General features: G+C 44.3%; 1 protein-coding gene across 4 annotated transcripts in view; it reads left to right on the top strand.

Moving 5' to 3' along the window:
- Nucleotides 1-19,409, top strand: part of PAK5 (p21 (RAC1) activated kinase 5) — a 158,715-nt gene that overhangs the window by 75,254 nt on the left and 64,052 nt on the right. Inside the window, exon 2 of one of the 4 annotated variants that reach the window (XM_056488974.1) lies at nucleotides 1,212-1,273. The exons of the other annotated variants lie outside the window; for them this stretch is intronic. The gene's annotated coding sequence lies outside the window, so the exon portion shown is untranslated. The remainder of the gene's footprint in view (nucleotides 1-1,211; nucleotides 1,274-19,409) is intronic. 4 annotated transcript variants of the gene reach the window in all.

Below are 19,409 nucleotides of genomic sequence, written 5' to 3'. Positions count from 1 at the left end.
TTCCTCTCCTAAGGATTGCCCTAGGTGATTTTGCTTTTGATAGCTTGCCGGGGATTCCTACAACAATGGCTTTTCTTTTTTTTTTTTCTTTTTTAAGCCATTTTGCTTTTTATCATTCCGCACCCCCCCCCCCCCCCCCCCCCGAAGTTGCTCCCAACTTTTTGTGAATTTGATGTTCTTTAGGGTTTTCCCCAGGGAGCAGGTGCCCAGAGAGCACTACAGCCGCTCCTGGAAATGCTCCTACATGCGCCTCTCCACCTCTGCTCCCTCCTTTTTTTTTTTTTTTTTTTTTTTTCTTTTTTTCATGTAAGGGGTTAGAAATGCCTGCAATCGACTCCGCTCTTCTTTCAGTGTTCATGAGCCTCGGATCGTTGTAGCTAAAGAAAATGAGCTGCATAGTGACTGCCGTGCTTGAATAACGCTCCAGCCTCCGGCCAAGAGGTGTTTTTTTCATGGTATCGATCAGACCTTGAGAATTTTTTACCAACCCGCCAGCAGCACGCAGGCTGCCTTTCTTTCTCTTTGTTACGTACCAGCCCTCTGTTAACGTAAAGAAACAATGGAAATTTTTTTTCCCTAAAATTTTCAGTGTTAGACTGAATGGGCTGTCATTGCCAGTAAGGATGAAATTCCCACTAACTTGAGAGGGGCCAGCAGTGACACTTCTCTGCTAGTAGCCTTTCCCTTTCATTTTAGATTTTTTTATATGCTTTAGCATTTGCAAAATGAAGGAAATGAGGTGTTACCTGTGCTGAGATAGATCTCGGTGGTCCGTGCTGCCCAGACAGCGCTTAAGGAATCATTGCTCCAAATTGATTGCCTTTATTGTACCGTGAAACTTCCAATAGGAGAGCCGTGCTGCCCTGCCCGCTGTGACAGCGGGTGTTGGTGGCTGTGAGCATCGCTGCCACTGCCGGGCACAGACCTCTTGTCCTGTGGAGGTGTTGGGGGATGGCTCCGGCTGTCTGCTGAGGGGGACGTTTTGGAGGTGGCAAATGGATGTAGTGCCCCTCCTGGGGCTCCCTGGCCACCTGCCCCCCCACCAGGAGTGACACTGAGAAGCGGTAGAAGCTCCTCCGTTTCGGTTTGAGGTGCACAAAATGGCCCTTTGCGTTGCTGGCTTTTTCCTGCCCGTTCCTTGTGTTTCTGCTACGTGGGGGTTACAAATGTGTGATTTCCTCATGGTGAGCAGCTGCTCTCCTGGTTTGCAGGTGGCAATGAGGGACCTGGTTCGTGGGACAGGGCACTGGTTTCGGAGCTGCTGCTGTGCCAGGTAAAGCTTGGGGAGTTACTCGTCGTGGTTCACCTTATTGCCTGTTTCTGTGCCTTGGTCACCTTTGTTTGGCTGTAAGTCCTTTTAGGTTGATGAAAGGTCTTTGTTCAGTGTGGAATTGTGTGTTTATGTTATCAAATGTATTAATTTGGGATAAATTGAATAAAAGCATTGTTTTAATCAAGGGAAAGACTCACTCTCATATTGAGAGTGCTGAAGCTAAACTTTTTTCCTTTCTCCTGCTTCAAGCATCTTTCTGAATGGTTTGGATCCGGGTGAAACTGTTATTTCCAGCTGAGATTAATTTTCATCAGATGATTTGAGCCCAGTGTGCCACAGTCCCACCCCCCCCTGCTGTGCAGGAGCTCTGGGTACTGTTACCTCTGTCATGTTTTAGCCTCACTCTGAGGAAGCGAGAGCTCACCAGTCACGGCGTGTGTGCGTGTTCTCAGCTGGAGTGCCTGCTGAACCGTGCTTAACTGGGCAGCTCAGGAGTCATTCCACACCAAGAAGTGATGCCACAGAGAGACCCTGGCAGGCCTGTTGTGGAGAGCCCTGATAGGAGTCATCAGCAAATTCCCTTGGCAACCCCCTGTGGAGCCAGACCTAGTAAATCCCATTGCTCTGTTGATTCCCTTATTGCTTTTGCATCTCTATTTGCTTCTCAGTGGCTTTTCTGATTTGTTTTGGCTTTTGTTTTTTTTTTTTCCCCCTGGATATCTTCATCCATCATGAATAATCACAGTTACGTCAGTGTTTGACTTTCAGTGAGTTCTTAGTGTCTCAATGGCACATTCTAAGATGGAAGCATGTAACAAGCAAAGTTCCTGCAAAATGTTTTACTTCCTGATTATTATTTGCCAATGTAACAGATTTTGGCAGCTCTTACTTTGAAAACTAGTATTTGGGAAGTACAATGCTATGTAAGAAATTTGCTCCCCTGTGTCAACTCCTGCTGTCAGTCAGCTGAGAACAAACTTCTCATGGTAGTTAATGAAGTCTGAACTTTTGCTTCACCTCATAGGTGTCACTTCTGAGCCCAGACTTGCTACTGAAATAGGGGATACAAACTGTTCTCATAGACATCAGCTGGAGCACGCAGTTTGGGTTTAAAGCTGAGTTCGTGGAGAGCTCCAGCTTGTGTGGCAAAGCCCAAGAGGTGCTGCTGGCACAGATCTATCAGGGGTACAGGTGTCAGCTGCTTCAGGGATGTATGGAAAAAAGAACTGAAAAGATGGAGCAGAAGAGTTCCTGCATCTCTGCTTCTTCTCTCTGATCACCCTCACATTTGACACTTAAATCCTTTTCCTGCTTTGAAGCTGCTCCAGTTAGGAATCTGAAGTGTTTGGCATCTACTTGTTCAAATACATAAACTGGCTCTGGTTTTACCGGTTTACTTTGCAGAAGCTACAAACACAAGTCTGCTGTGTGGCATGTGCCGAAACTGCCAACAGGTGTGTGTGGGTACAACAGCTGAAAGGGTTTAGAATCATAAATCTCAAACAAAACCTCTCTTTTAAATACCTCCTTGGGATATCCCACTTCTGGCATTAGCATTGCTGACTCAGGGTGCTGTTTGGCCATCCTGGAGGCGTTTTTGGGACTGTCTCTGCTTTGCTCCTTGCTGAAGTCAGAGTTTGTTTGTTGGAGCTGTTGCAGGGTTTGGCAAGGTTTCCCCAGATTTTGGTGAAAGCTGAGCAAAACCTCTGTTGTCAGGATGGAATGGTATGTGATTGCAGCCAGGTGAGACCATAAAAAAATGATGATGGAGACTTCAGGTGGTTGGTACCCTCACAACTGTAGGGCCTGCACTTTCTGCCATCTTACTGGTATACTCTTTATTTTTGCCATTAATTCTACTCTCTTAAACACAGAGTCTTGCTACTCTCAATAGCAATTTGAAGCCAGAAATGTGTTTTAAACAACTATTTGCTTAAAAAATGGATGGCATGACCAATAGAGCTTTGGGTTTGATGGCATTTTCCCTTGTAGCTTATCCAGTGTCTGATACAGGTTTGTGTCTTGCTCAGTTGGAGCTTCATAGGGTACCTTCCTTCTTTCCAGATACAAAGCTTGTTATATTGAAGACAATTTGCCCCCATTAAATTCAGCTGTGATTGGTGATGAGGTGTGCCAGAGCCCTGCCTGATTCACAGCACAGCTGCATTTGCTTTATTATCAGGGAAAAAGTTGAGAAGTGGGATGATTCAAAACCATTAACAGCTGTGCACAAAACCCCGGTTAGTTCTGAGCCGGTTCAAAAGACAGCTCCCCCCACTCCCATTTAGAGCAGATTTCAGAGCAGTTTAGTGGTGTTTAATGTTCAGGTAACTCTAATTAAGCCTTTAATCCGTTAGGCCACAGAGATTCACTGGGGGCTTGGCTGTTAGTGCGGGTGTTTCAGCCTGCATGTCATTGAGCCCAGGAGGACTCTGTGTCGCATTTGGAAGTCTGGGCCTGTGACAAAGAAAACAAAGTATTTTCTCTGCAATTAAATGTTAGTTTTGATGGTTTTGAATTTGGTTTATGTTTTGTTTTGGCTTTTTTTCTGGAGAGAAGCAACTCAGAGGGCAGGACTGTGGCCAAGGCTTCTGGTCTAAGACCAGCCACGGTACTTGGTTCTCTTGTGGTTCAGCTGCGCCTGTTAAAAGCCCTGGCACAAAATTCCAGCTTTAAACCAAGTCTTGTGCCTTAGAGGGTTCAAAGTTTATCCCTTTCTGAGCACTGCCTGTGAATGCAGTGATGTGAGGAGTGTGTGCTCCCATTGCGTCATGCAGAGCCAGCCACAACATACCAAGTCAGCTATTTTGCATCTTTTCCAACTTTTTTTTCTTTTCTGGGCCATATGAGAATGCTGCCACTTTTGGAAGGTGCATCTGGCAGAAGTACAAAGGTAATAACTGTTTCAGATACAGAGCCTGAATATCTTTTGAAATCAAAGCAGCAAAGCAGAAATACATGAATCAAGTTGAGCTCTTTAGGGCTGCCGTCTCCCATTTGCAACCTTCCTTATCTCCTAAGCAAAGCTTTTATTTAAACACGAGCTGTAGCTACCAGTTAATATTTACACTTCATGAAGCACCAAAGCTGGGGTCCTGGAAGGGCTGGAGGCTGTGAGGGCTGGTAGCAAGCCTTGTTTTCACCCAGTGGGGCTCAGGGCACAGGGTGCACCCATCCTGTTTGTGCATATGCCGTGTGCCGGCGTGAGCACGGCCAGGGCGCGCAGGAGAGGGGCGGCGTGACTCGCTCAGAGGCACAAAGTGATGGAGAGTGGAAGTGAAGTCCTGTCTCCCATCATTTTCCTGCTGGGCTCTCCTGGCTTTGCTCTGCCGTTAGAGGTTGCCGCCAGCAAACGGCTCTGCCTGCAGCAGGACACGCTGCCCTGGTGTCACAGGGCTGGGAGTTCTGGTTTTGCTGAACAAAGATGCTCTTCCAAAAATAGGTTAAGCTAAAGAACTTAGATGCCAAAAATAGCACTGGAGACTTTTTTTTTTTCCTTTTTCTGACTGTCCTTTTTTTGACTGTGTTTTAGATTTATTGTCCTCTGCTGGAGGCAGCTAAAGAAATAAAAGAGATACTGCAGCTGTAGGCAAGAGAATAGTGGAAGTAGACATACACAGTCACCTCTGATGGGGGAAAACTACATGTGTCAGCACCCCCTATAGAAGTACACAAAAATGCAAAATAACAATGTAAACAAAAATGTGCCGTGTCACGAAACCGCTGTCTTAGCAGAAATGTTGTTTTTTTAAAAGTTAAGGTATCTCACAAAGGGAAGTGTGGAGAGAATCCTGGTGACAAAGGGGAGGACAAAAGAAATGCCAGCAAACAGAAACTGGAATGAATAAATGTCACAAGAATGATCCTGGTGATAGCCCCTATAAACCTTTTATTATGACACGCTCTGCTGCGTGTGAATAATTCACACGTCCCAAACTGGTGGCAGTAAAATCTGCCCAGTGCTTTTCACAGAGTTTGTTAGGTTAGAGCTGTTAAAATTGAAGGCTTCTTTCTGGGGATTCTCCATAGGAAGTTTTGTATTACTGAGTTGAACTCCAGCTTTCCCGTTCCCCAAGCTAGATGCATGCTCAGAGGACTGAGCTAATGACTTGCACTGCAGCTATTTAAGGTGCTGGGCTGAGCCTGGAGCCGGGAGTCAGGAGGCACCGTGGCTCTAATCCCGGCTGTGCTGCTCACTGAGCCACCTCCAAGAAGTTATTTAACCTCTGCGTGCCACTGCTTCCCTCTGGGTAACAGCAGGGATTATGATAATTGCTTTTGAAAAGCACCTTAGGTGTTTAGTTTTAATTTTTTCTGAAGGTGCAGAACTCTCCAGTTCTGAGCTGGAGAGGCTTGATCCATCCTAGGAGGCTTTTTGTACTTTACAGGATTGTGAAAACAGTTCTTAATGTAATATCTTTTTGTTTGGGCCACGTGAATAAATAAACTCAAAAGATTTTTGATGCAGCTTTTGCTGACTAGTCACAGAAGGGCTCTTAAGATACAGCTGAAGGACACAGAAATGAGGTATAGTTCAAAAGGGTTGTTGCCAGACACTTCATGAAATGCAAGTAAACTGTCAGAATGTTTAAATTGTTTGCTTTTTCAACCAAATCCTGCCAAGGCCACAGAAAGCTGGGTTTGCATGTATTAAACTTGTCTCTCAGTTGCATGTAAAGACCCCAAAGGCAACAGATTTGTAGCATAGCTCATTTGGATTTGGAGGGTATTTGGTTTTGTGTTTTACAGCAAAGGGTGATTTTCTAGGCTGAAGAAGTAGGAGGGTTTCCCTGAGAGTGAGATGAGAACAAAGTAAATGCGCCCTGAGCTGTGCCTCTATCCCAGATTTTGAAGCGTGCAGGAAAGAATAATGGTACATGAATTTGTCTCTGTTGCACACACTGAACTCTTCCTTTGCAAAGAACAGAAGTTCTTCCTATTTAAGCTTTGTCACAGGGAAAAAATAATCAAAGGGCAGAGAATTCCATGGCTGAGCTGCAGCTGAGGCTGGAATGTTAAAGAAGTTTGTGGAGCATGGTGCTGTTAGCAAGGTGGCTGTTTGGGAGGCACCATCTGTGTCATGGGATGTGCCACATGGTTTGGGACAGCAGCATTACTGGGGATTGATTTTGTGGTGTGATAGTGGAAAGTGCTCTGGTGCCAAGGCAGTCTAAGCCATTGGCTGCTGAGGAAACCTAGGAAGTAAAAAGGGTGCTCCCATTTTTATGCAGAAGCTTGGAATGAAGGAGCCAAAAGCTGGGGACTGTGTCACATCTTCCCAGCACGAGGGATGTACGCCCTGTCAGCATGTTTTGAGAAAGGCCTGACTGCCAAAATAGTTTTGTGTTGCTACAGTACTTGCAGGTGGTGATTGCCTTTTAAGTTCTGCTCTCTGTTCTGACATTTTCAGGACAGTAAATGAAGGATGAGAAGTAGAAACGCAAACAAATTAGAAAAATCCTGTGTATGGATGTCTGTTATTACAGTCGTGTGGCTGGATGGAAAGAGTCCTGTCCTGCTGGAAGTCAGGGAGGGGTTGGCAGTGAAGGAAAGTGGTTACTGCCAGTAGCTCTCCTGCCAAAATGGAGTATTGATGACAGGGCTCGGTTTAAAGCAGATGGTGTAATCCATACCCTAAAGACTGCCTGGGGAAACACGTGCAAAACCATGTGCCTGAGTGCCACGGAGGGTTTATTCCTAGGGGTGAGGCAGAAGAAGCCTTCACTTGGATGGAGATGAGAGTTGAGTCTTGGTTCTGGAGAGCAAGGAAAGTGCTTTACTGAGGCTTTTATGAAGGACTCAAGCATGTCTCTTATTTTCTGTTATTAGAGATACAGGGCAGAAACTACTGAAAATGCAACATCCATCCCACATCTGTGCTTTCTCTACCCAGTCTCTTTGAGGACCAACTCTTAGCACTGTCAGTATTCACAGGGAGACTATGTAGGGCTTTTTCAAGTACTTAAGAAATACAAGGCATGAGGTGAATAATTTAAACACTGGTTCAGAGCATTGCTAGCTGAGAAGTGACTTACAGCCTCTTAACAGGCTAACAATAAATGGATGTTTTTTCTTTTTGGGGAGAGGAGTATGGAATGTGTTGCCCATCAGCAGGGCTGCTTCCTTCCAAGACAAATGTTTGCTATAATGAATCATAGAATAGAATCATAGAATGACCTGGATTGGAAGGGACCTTAAAGATCATGTTGTTCCAACTCCCCTTGCCTGCTGTAGGCAGGAACACCTCCCACTATCCCAGTTTGCTCAGAGCTCCATCCAGCCTGGCCTTTAACACCTCCAGGGATGGGGCATCCACAGCTTCTCTGGGCAACCTGTGCCAGTGCCCCACCACCCTCACAGGGAAGAATTTCTTCCTAACAGTTAATCTAAACCTACTCAGTTTGAAGCCGGTCCCCTTGTCCTCTCACTCCATGCCCTTGTAAATAGTCTCTCTTCATCTTTTTTATAGGCTGCCTTCAGGTACTGAAGGTCCAGTTAGGATACCCTGTTGCCTTCTCTTCTCATGAACTCAAATTAAAGCCAGGGCTTCTTTCTTGGGCAATCCAGTCTGAATTTGGACCTCATCAGTGCAATGGATCCCTGGCATTGTGTGTGTAATGGGAAAAATCTGGAAGCTCAGTGGCTCACATTTATTATAAACTTCTGTTTGAAGATGCATTTTTGACTTTTTTCTCAGCATCTGGTAGGACTTGGTCTACAGTATATTGTTCTTTTTTTTTCATTTTTATTCCTTTCCTCTGCTACTGGTACTTTGCTCTGGTATTGATCTGACTGTCCTGATTTAACTAGAAATTTAACCACAACTATTTTTTCATGGAAAATTTCCTTAATAGGAAGATTGGTGATAATTGCTACTAATGCTTTTTAAAGATTTTGGTTTTTTAATGGGTGAAAGACTGTCAAGCTGTCAATCAAGACAGATACTGCATAATGCTCCATTCCCCTGACAAGTTCCCTTTATTATATGAGGCATCTGTTTTGCTCTGTAAATTTGAGCTGCTCAAAATTTGCACTTTAATGTTTACTTTTTCTGTCCTTTCTCAGTATTACTCAGTCCTCATGTACCTGCACAGCATGGTCAAATGGATGTAATAATCTTTGAAGAAAATGACTTGGATGTGTGATTAGCTTTGTAGTATTATGATATTCCTTAACCTTTTAACAGTCTCTCACCCCCACTGTCATTCCATGGTGCACCCACCTGTCCTTGCTGAAACCAGTAACCAGCTCTGAAAAGTGGTGTGCCTGCCTTTTTGATGAGCCTATTAAAGCCAGGCAAGTGTGAAACTCTTGAGTTGCATGAACATTTGTGGTCCTTATAGGCCATTTCTCAAGACTTTTGCCTATAACAAGGGCATTTAATTTTCTCTTTATTTCTTTTAAAGTAGATTTGGAGAGAAAAGTGGAGGTTTTCTTGTATTCCCCAGGTTCCAAAGGCCTGGGGTTTTCAGAGAAACTGTTAAAACAGGAGATTTATAATCAATGCAAATACTGGACCTGCTGAGAGTAGTATCTCTCCAAAGTATTGGCTGCTCTTTTGTGGTTCTGGATTTAAAGCACTATGAAGCAAAATTTATCTCCCCTCCAGTCACCACTGGCATTGCATGTAAAGCACCACAGATGTACGAAACTGGTTCAAAGCAGAACAGTCTTTAATAATTGCCAGACCATTGCCCCACCTCCAGCAGTATTTGCAAGTTGAAAACCATTGCCTTTCATGCACCAGGAGGTTCTGGAGTTAGTATCTGTAGCAGGTTTTGCTGCTCTGGCTGGGCAGGGGATGGAAAACTGCTCCAGCAGTGTTCCCATGCTGCTGGGAGAGGAAATACAAGTGGAAGGACCAAGTAGTTATTTTGATGTAGAAACAGTAAAAATTGCCATGATGTCATAGCAAAGCCTTGCAGTCATTACAGCAAATAATGAGAAAAATAAAATTATAAAAATAACCATCTCCCTTGGCCCCCACATAAATGAAAGCTTAGCCCTTGATCTCTCATCGCTCACTAGCCCAGAACATAAATCCAAGGATTTATCATTAAGCCTAATGGGTCATAAAATCTGGGCTATTTTGGAGGTAGTTGCAGAGATTTGCAGCCCAGGCAGAGAGCGGGCTCTAAGCCACTGGGCCTTGTGTAACTGGGTAAATAGCAAGCTTCAAATAATGCTATAAAGCTATCAAATGTAATAACTAATGCAGCCAGACGAGTGTGGGGAGGGGAGCTTCACTGGGGACAAGCTTGGCCATCATGACAGAAGAAGCTCTGGTGTAGAAAAACCTTTCAGTAACAAGCTGAAGTCCCTTTTGCTTTCCTGGACACCAGGTACATGCATCTGGTTTGGTTCACATGTAGCACTTTTATTTTCTGCACATCACTTCTTCCCTCACTGTGAGCCCAGGGGAACAAGCAGCAAAAACCAGAAACCCAGGAGGCATAGACACCTCTCTTACTTTGTCATCACTGTTAAATATTTATGACAGTGCTTCACAGCGTGCTGGTAAATGCATGATAGCATATTATGTAAGAGCAATAAAATTTTAGAAGGAGAAGACTTCACTACTGTCCTTTGCTAGTAAATCTTTGCTGCTGTCTGCAGTGAGGCCATGTAAAGGCCATGCCTTTTTCTCCCAGTTATTTTAATTTAAATGAGTGTTTCATGTGGAAATGGGAATTTAGCTTTTACTGGTATTTTTAATCACACGTGTTTTAAAATTGCTCTCCATCTCTTATTCTGGGGAGACTTTGGTTCAGGTCAGGTTCCTGTAGAAGTTCATAGCTCTGAATTTGCAAGTGAGTAGCAGTGTATGATGGGGAGCAGATCCCTCGGTGGGGGAGCCTGTGAGGAGGGGATTTGAACTGTGATTCTTTTGGGTTAATTAAGAGTTCAAAGTAGCTTGTACTTTTCCTGAGGAGTTGTAGAGTATTGATTCCCATTAGTGCTGTACTGCTCCGAGGAAGGAGATTCTTGGGAAATTATGTGCAAAGTCGGTCGTGCCTGGACTGACCTGAGTTGGAGTGCAGTTTGGGATGGGTGGCATAGCTTCTGGGAGTTTGCTGCAGAATGCTGACAGTGAAAACAGAAAGCTAATGTAGATTTTGTAGACTTTGGGACAGCCAAAAGATTTGACTGTGGGACAAGTGAGAGGGTAACCCATCAAAGGAAGAACCTGTGTAGCTTAGCATAAACAGTCAAATTGATTTAAACAGAGGTGTGTATATTTGTGCCTTAATGAATGCAGGAGAGATTCCCCCCACGCCTTTCCCTCTCAAAGGCAGACATTGAAAACCTGTGATTAGTTGTGTTTCAGAATGGCAGAAAACAAACTGAGTTTTACTAAGTTAAGAGTTAAAGATGATTTGCACTTGGCATGAGCACTGTTATCTGTCATGATGGCTTTCCTAGCAGTAGTGTATGTGTTTGGGAAGACATTTTGGGGATCTGTGCCAGCAAAAGCCAGCCTTGGAAGCAAACTGTGTGTGAGTGGCTGGGAAAACAAGCCGCTAGCACGAGTGATGAGCCAGCATGTAGCAGGCTCTGGGGTGGGTGGGATGCAGGGACTGAGGGCCCTGCTGAACTTGGGTACATTCTCTGCTCAGCCATGGAGAGATGAAATGTTCAGCAGGTACTGGATTATTTATCTGATGTATGCACATGAGTGTTTACAAAAAACAAGTGCTCGATGATCAAGACTGTTACCTTAGCTTTTACCAAAGCTGTTGTAAGGATGCCAAGTGGGAAAGTGAAACCTGCCAAAATCACAAAGTAGCACTAGAAGTTGCTGACTTTTAATTTCGAGCCTTTGCATATACAGGCAGCTCTAATTATGTGTGTTGTTTCATACACATGGCTGAGCAGCAGTTGTTTCTGCATTTATTATGTCTGAACCCACCACAAGTACCTGCTGGTGCAAACTGGGAGTGCCTTGGCTGAGCAAGGCAGGAGTCCCCAGAGCCATGGAGTGTTCTTACAGGAAGGGCTCCTGGATCTATCAGCTCCCACAGTTAAGTCTCTGCCCAGTTTTATGTTTCTGAAAGCCATGTTGCAAGATGTTTCAGTTCTTTTGGTGCAGTTTGGAAAGCAGAAGCTGTGGTAGAGCTTGGTACTTTGCTGGAGACACCCAGTGCATTATCTTGTAATTCACTATTGACCCCAGTTCTCCAAACACTTATGTTGAATTTCAGACCTCAGGAGATGGCTGGATTGTGCCATGGGGGCCTGAAAATTCTCATGTGCATTTGAGAAAGGTGGTGGGATGGACACATCTTGGATGGTTTTGAGTTTGATCCATGGGATAAGTGTTGATTCAATGTCTGGCTGGATCTCAATTCACTTCTGTAATGTACCTGGCAGTTCCAAAGTTTGCTGAACTTTGCTCTCTCTCTCTTACATTTCTCTCTTCTAATGTTTTTGAATTTTGCAGCTTTATATAGGCTCCCTTTCCTCCCCCTCTCACCACTTGCTGCTTCTTCTCCTCCACCCCAGTTACTAAAATCTCTCTCCGATGCATCACCATCCTCAGCAGAGCTCTTCATCTGCAGGCTGAAAGCAGAGCAGAGCACACTGGGGGAAGAAGAAATGACCCTGAAGCCTCCTGAAGTTTTCCAGTGACTGAAAGTTGTTTGCTGATCAAAGGTGGCACACAGGAGTCTCTTCTCTTTGCTTCCTCCATCCTTTTTGTGGCAGCTTTCTCCCTGTTCCCAGCTGGCAGGGCTCACCCCTCGGGCTCTGCAAAGCCTCTGCTAAAAAAAAGAGTGGCTTTGCATTTCCAGATAAGAAGCATTTCTGAGTACCCTGGTGTGTAAATCCCAGCTGCAGAACTCCTGCAGTTAGGGTGGTAGGTGCTTACCAGAAGATGGGAACCTCTTTGGTAGGGAGAGCAAGGAATTTTGGAAAGAGGAGTGAAATGGAGAGAGGAGAAATGCCCGATGCCAATGCTCAGCTGAACTGGCTGGTGAGAAAAAGTCATTTTGATTGCTGTAGTCATCAAACCGTGACTTTGAGAAGTGTTATGAGCAGCACTTACATGTAGAAAGTTTGTAGGTGGGTGATAAATAGATCCTGTCCCTCCCCTTGGAGGTTCTGAAGCCAAAGCTGGACAAAGCCCCAGACAACCTGCCCTGGTCCTGCTGTAGCCCTGAGCACAGAGGCCCCTCCAGCCAGGGTGAGTCTGACATTGGTCTGTGTTTGGAGAGAGGATCAAAGCAAACAGAAATATTTGGGTCGTTGCCAAGTGGAAGTATTAGGAGTGACATGGCGAATTTGTTTTAATGTAATCTGGACTTAATCACTGGTTTAGACTGCACTGGAGGCTTTCAGCTCCAGTAGGGGATTGATTAGATAAATGTATTTATTTTCCTGCTATTTATTTATCATGGATGAACATACTGGGGTAACTTAAAAGCATGTAGCAAGGAAGAAACAAAAAAAGGGGACAAATTAAGTGTCTGCTGCCAGATTAATTATCCTGTTGCATTTCAACTCATATTTTTAAACCTACAACTTTGAAAGGGAATGTTCAAAATTATCTTTGCAATGACCATCTTTCCATCTAATTTAAAGTCATTCAGCTTTACAAGAAGCAATTATGCTCCACACTAACAAATGAAAAGACATGGCAGCATCAGAAAAACTGATTATTCAAGCAATCTTTCTTACATAAAACAGCCAGCTAATCTCCCAGCTTCAGTCCTTGAGTGCTATTGCAAATACCCTCCTGAAAGAGAACTTCACTCTTGGCACATTGGCAGTCTGCCTCTTGTCCCTGATGGCTCCCTGTGTAGTCAGTCATGGTTTGGGAGGTTAAGAAATCCTTTTCTCTTTTATTTCTTCTTGCACTCAGGGTGATTTTTTTCCTTGTGACAAATGAGAGCAAAGTGCAGGGAATAAGGTTTGTGTCCTGCTTAGAAAAGTAAGGAAATCTCCAGACTTGCTGCTCTTCTGCTCCTCTGGCCATCACCCTTGAGATCTTGTGAGGTTGTGGAGGAATCTAAATGTTTTGTAAGTCACTAACTAGTGCAGTGTTGCACTTGAAGTGGTTATTGTTAGCCTAGCTACTTATTATAGAAAAAGAAAAGGAAAATAAAAAGTCCTGCTTGCAGATGACCTCTTAATAATAAGTTGTTGTCAGACACCTAAAATCCTAATACCTGTGCCTTTCTCTCACCCTCCCACTGCTCCCTGGGAAAAACCAGGGTGGAGCAAGTGTCAGTCCTCTACCCCTTTTCCAAGTCATTGATGAAGAAGTTAAACTGGGCCCAGTATAGAATGCTGGGGGACACCGTTAGTGATAAGCCTCCAACCTAGACCCTGTGCCACTGATGACCATCATCAGTTCTCAATCCACCTCACTGTCCACTCAAAACCCCCTTTAGCCTTCCATAAATTCAAATATGCCTCTTCTGCAATAAAACATTTGTAATTCCTGATTGCTCTTAATATTAAAAACGTCTACAGAAAAAAAGTCAATGAGTCATCATTGTTCTGTACTGCCTTCAGGAGGAGTATGATGCTGATGGGTGGCTTTTATTTTCCCTGCTGGTAGAAGCAGGAGGTGGAGGTTGGTGGTCTCTTCCATTCTGCTCTAGGATCCACTTGGGATATGCTTTCCAGCATGCTTTTATGTATTTTTTCTTAAAGTCAGTATCTGCACATCTGCAGCTGTCTTTGCTGGGAGTGTCTTAAATACTTGCTCCTAATTCTGTTAGCCCTAAACTGGTTTTGTCAATATGTACATTTCTATAGCTATTGGTGAGGCATTTTGGGGGTCCAGGACCATCCTGTGCCCCCTTTCCTGTCTTCCCACTCCTGCACCCCTGCTTGGGAGTGCCCTGCTCTGTCATTCTGTGCACTGCCTGATGGTACTGTGATCATCCATATTTCATTCTCCTCGGAATACCTGCCTGTTATTGCTCTCTGTACAAGCATTACAGTTATGTACAAGGATCTGCCACCTGGTCAATAGAAAAATTGCTGGTACATCTAAACAAGCTGCAGCAAAGCCCCAGGGAGGCACAGCCAGAGCCTGACCCTCTGCAGAGTCGGTGCTTCAGCACGTCTGAATCATCCGGTTATCTGCTGGTTTTGTTTCCCCTTTCCATCTCATAACATTTCTTAATTTTATATTTTCAGCCTAATTATTGCAGACCATAAGGTTGAGGTTTATAGGGAGCTATTCATGGGGCTTTCAAGACTTCTTTCCTGATCTCCAAGTTATTAGAAGCATTGTTGTGTTTGCAAAGTGAACGTTGCTGTCCCTGCCGTGGGAGTTGCTTTGTGTTTCCCAGCGCTGAATTTAAATTAACATTTTAAAAGCAATTTTGTCTGAGCAGCAATCTCCTGCAATGTCAGAAAGTTCAGCCACTACAGCCACAGGCATCAAGGTGATTTCCCAGTCCCTGAGGGTCGCTGGGGTTTTCTGTCCCTGCTGCCTGTGCAGGAAGAGCAGAGGAGCTGGCGAGGGATCGCTGCTCAGCCGGCTGAGCTGACACGTCTCTGCCGTGCTGCCTGCAATTGGGAATGACATTGCAGCTCACTGGGGTTATGCTGGTACCATTAGCTCACTTACCTCTCCAGCTCTGAGTTGTCTTTGACAGCCAGCTCTGTCCCTGCTCTGTGTGTCTGTATGATCACAGTGTTGGTAATCTTTTCCCTAAAAAGTTGCATGGTAGCTCTTCATCTGTAGCCAGTTGTAGCAATAAGCTGCTTTTCAACATTCCTGATCATCCCTGGGGTTTTGGGTGGTCTACCATTTATCCAGAAATACAGATCTATTCAACCTTTGTCTGCTCTACTATTTTCATATACCCATCTTCAGTGGGATTTGCCAAGGACTGTCTCTTTTTATAAATCTTGCTAAATTCTTATCTTTGAAATTGCAGAATTTTACAGCTTCCACCCCCAGAAGTAACGCTGCCCTGGGATATGCTTTCTGATTTTTCATCTTTCCTGCTCCTAACACTTCCCTGTATTAATTTGCATTTTCCAGGACAGACACTTGGCCCGAGTTTCCTTAGGGAATGCTGCCCTTCCTTGGCAAGGCTTGATCTGCTCCAGGAGTCTGCTTGAGTCCCTTTTGCTGTGAACCTCTTCACTCATCTGTGTTTTGAGCATTTCAGAGGATTTTACTGTGGTGGATGAGCAAAAAACACAGAAAACAGCTCAAATCACACATCAGCAGGCTCCTCTCCCTCCTTATACTGCTGTTGCCTGAGCCAGCTGTAGCTAGCAAGTCCCTCCATGGCGTTTCCCAAATGTGACGTATCCCAAAGGATGCAGAAGACTGTCCCAGATTAACACTGTGGTTTTCTGAGGCTCATCTCTTCAGAATATATTTAAGCAAATTGAGTATTCATTATTCTAGATAAAATTAAGGGGGAGGAGGGAGTGGTTTCACATTTTGAAAGCAAACATTTAAAACAGATGCAGCCTGCTGGGAAGGATCACATTGAATTGCATGACTTTTAAAAAGAAAAGAACATCCATTTTACTCAAGTCTTCAGTATAAAAGATTAGGAGTTAAGAGACATTTTTCGCCCACTTTGAAAGTAAATGTATTTTAAATTTAATTCTTTGGTGCAGCTGCTGCTTTCTCTCTCTGGAAAGCCGTCCTTGTGCTTTGAGCAATGTAAAGATGTGGGCTGGGTGCTAATCCAGTTTAAGATTCCAAACTTCCTTTGCACTCATTGGAGATTTTCCCACCACCACCTTCTAGATCAATGTAGGACTGTCTTTTCTTTTAACACAGCACTGGTTTAGGGAGATTTGTTGGAAATTCATCGTCTCAGTGCAAGGAGAAGTATGAATGTGAAGGTTCCATGTTATTTTGGCATAGATAAATCAATATAAGATGGTATGATGGTATGGCTGGTTTCTCTTTTTCCTCCAGTATAAATATGTAGTGCTGCCTGCATTTAAAAAAACAAATAAGCCAGGACAACCCAGGACCTGTGAAAGAGTCCCATGGTTTGAGGGTGGTGTTAGGGCAGCCAGGAGCTGTGGCAGAATGCTCCTGTTAGTGCTCATCACTGATGGGTATTGTTGCAGTTACTGTTCCAGTTACCACTCACTTAGGGCTGCAGAATCATCCTGCAGAATGATTAGTCTTAGTCTGACTTAGTCTGAAGATGCTGGTAAATTAAGATTGCCAGAATTCTGGGGAATCTGGTGTTTCCTGAGCTCTGTTACCACCCATGGACTGTAGGAGAAGTTGCTGAGGGCACATGACAGCAAGTATTCAGCACTGAGAGAGTTTGGCTGAAGCAGCAGCAGGATTTTGCTGTCTCATTACCCTTGTTGTCCTGATTCAGTTTGCCCCAGGGACTTCCCCCTCCTATCTGCAGGTAGAGCCTTCTCCTTTCCTGTTCCTCTGCTCCTGAAGAAAGGGAGTATATTTTGTGGATTGAGTGTGCTGATCTAGAGCTCATTAATGCTGTTGTACCATTCTGAATATATCAGCTGTGCCCATAATACTCAGTCTGAAGCCATTATTCTCTAGAAGTGATCTTCCTATCTTCCTTTATTATTGTGACTATTGTTGTTAATTTTATATAGCCAGCACTGAACATTTTCCAATAGTAACTTGTATTTAGTGACTTATTAAGGTTTATCCAAGTCGCAGATTCCCAGCGGATGTTCTGAGCTCGTTTCTTATTTAAAAACATCATCTAAATTCAAATCAGGAATTAACACAGTTCTGCAAATGACATTCACCCCTCTGCAGCAGGACCAGCATTAATCCTGTGTGCTGCAGCAGTGGTATTTCAAGCCTTGTTTGAGGGCTTTAGTGGGCTTAAATCAGTCTTAGGCAAAGCACAAGTGTCTGCAATAGTTAGACAGGACTAACATTGCCTACTTTGGGCACCGAGTTTAAATGTGTCAGAGGGGCTGTATCAGGACATGGGTTCCCTTTATAGCCAGGGAGAAGACAAGGTGCTCCACAAAACCTCCCTACATCCCTTGGTACTGGAGTCAGTGGCTACAGGCAAAATCTTCGCACAACCCTGTTCCTAAACCATTTGCCCTACTGCTGGAATCCTGCTCTTTGCTGGAAGAGGGGTAAGGTCTCTGTTTCAGAGCTCTAAGGGAACCAATGGGGTGCTGGCAGAACCAGCAGGATCTTTCTTTAGGGGCACTTCCAGCTTCTGTTGAAATTCAGTTCAGGTTGGTCTGGTTCTTGTAGGGCTCTCTGGAAATCCCCACTGTAATATATTAATATATTTGCCTCCTCACTTGTTGTCATCAGCAGTCCATGCTGTTTGAGTTCCTGGAGCTCCCACAAAACCCGTTGTGCTGGGCCAGTGGGTGGGTTGGAGAGCTTCCATCCCTCCCTCCCTCCTCTGCCTCTGTAGGGCAGAGTCTGCCCTTGGCACAGAAATTGTGAACTGGGGCTCTGAGTGCAAGAGGAATGTAATACACTCGCTCCTCCAACATCCTGCTGCTCAGAAAAACATAAACCCGAAGCAGATATGTCATTAAATCATTTTGAATCATTGCAAACATTGCAGGAGTTCAGTACAAGCATCCATAGCTCTAAGCCACCTCCACAAAGCGCTTTGCATCTGTCATAAAATTTGGATGAGCTACACTGGGTAAACTGTTTTGCTGTTACCTGATAGCCACCTACCTTTTAGAGCTGAGACTTGCTGAGGGAAGATAGAAATAGATTTCAGTGCATTGCGAGAGCTCAGAGTGACTGATGTGGTTTCTTGGTCCCGTAAAGTTGCTGCCCAGTGTAGGAAAATACCTCCCTTTAATTCAGAGACCAGGCAAAGGAAGCTGCCTTGGATCTGAGATGAAAGTACATGATTATTTAATCACTGGTTAGTTGGTGATAATGAGCAAGTATTTTGCAAAATGAGCTCTTAAAGGGAGTCTCTAAACATAGATCCTGGTGCTGCAGTGCTGGAGCTGAGCACAAAGTGTGGCCCTGCTGTTCCCAAGAAAGGCTCATTGGATCATTATTCCTTCTCAGCCAGGCGTTGGTGGCAATCCTGCTGCCCAAATTACCAAGCAATAGGTGTGCCAAGGCCAGGGAGAGGACAGAGCTCCAAGGGTTTCTTAACTCAAAACTGTCATTTCTTGTGCTTTGCTGAGCTTTCCCAGCAAGGATACAGTCCCCTTTAATTGCTGGACTTGTGAGAATGGCTTGACAGAAGAGCAGCCAAACAATCTTTTTTTCCCTTTGTTAGCTATTTTTATTTTACCTGGATCATTACTTATCAAAGAACACTGCCACCACTTGAAATAAATATATTTAAACATTAATAAGTAGCTCAAGAGATGCTCTTTTTAATGCTGTCTGGGAAAACATCGTCTGAGTTTTAGAGGAGAAAAAAAATCAGCACAAATGTTTTTTTCCCTCATGTGTTTTAATATCCCTCAGCAATTACTTTGCAAGAGGAAAGAGAAGGGAAATTGCTGTGATCGACTGCCCTTAACCATTGCCTTGGCAAAAGCCTGACTAAACCAACAGAGTGAGCAAGGAGAGGTTTGTGAGGGACCTGAGTGTGCACACTCTTCTTTATTATCTCTTATAATTTCAAATATACTGAAAGCCTCATATAAAATCAGAAAGTCAGGGTGCTGCCCATATTTCCAAGTGTCTTGGAAAACTGGCTTTAAAAAGGAAGAATTATTCCATTTGTGGCTGAGCAAGTTGCAGTGCGTAAGTGCTGCTCCGTGTCCACGTGAGATTCTGGGTTGGTCATTCCACCAACCAATTCCACCAATTTCTGGTGATTCAGAAAGTCAAGCCAGAAGAGCCTGTTGAGTCATCCTTGTCCTCACCCTGGTGTTCCAGAGCTGCTCTGTTTCCACCTGTTCCTCTCAGCACAGGGCATGCTGTGTCTGACTGCACTTCCCTCTGCAGGAAGAGATCCAGGCTTCACATGGCACCGCCAAGAATTGAAGCGTTTTCTGCTCTATTTCATAGCTTGTTTCAGAGTTTAATGATTCATGCTATAAAAATACTTTCCTTGTTGGCTTTTCCCTGTCTTCAGCTTCCAGCCAGTGACTTCTTTTATTTGTTACTGCAGAGATAACAAAGCCTTTTTCTGGCGCTGTGTTTTCCTTTGTGAAGGGGTTTTACGCTATAATCAAGTTACCTCTCAGACAAGCT

The sequence above is a fragment of the Oenanthe melanoleuca genome, chromosome 3, assembly GCF_029582105.1.
Source record: "Oenanthe melanoleuca isolate GR-GAL-2019-014 chromosome 3, OMel1.0, whole genome shotgun sequence".
NCBI classification, from domain to species: Eukaryota; Metazoa; Chordata; class Aves; order Passeriformes; family Muscicapidae; genus Oenanthe; species Oenanthe melanoleuca.
The sequence above is the reverse complement of the archived record's forward strand: the minus strand, read 5'-3'. Positions and strand labels throughout refer to the sequence as shown.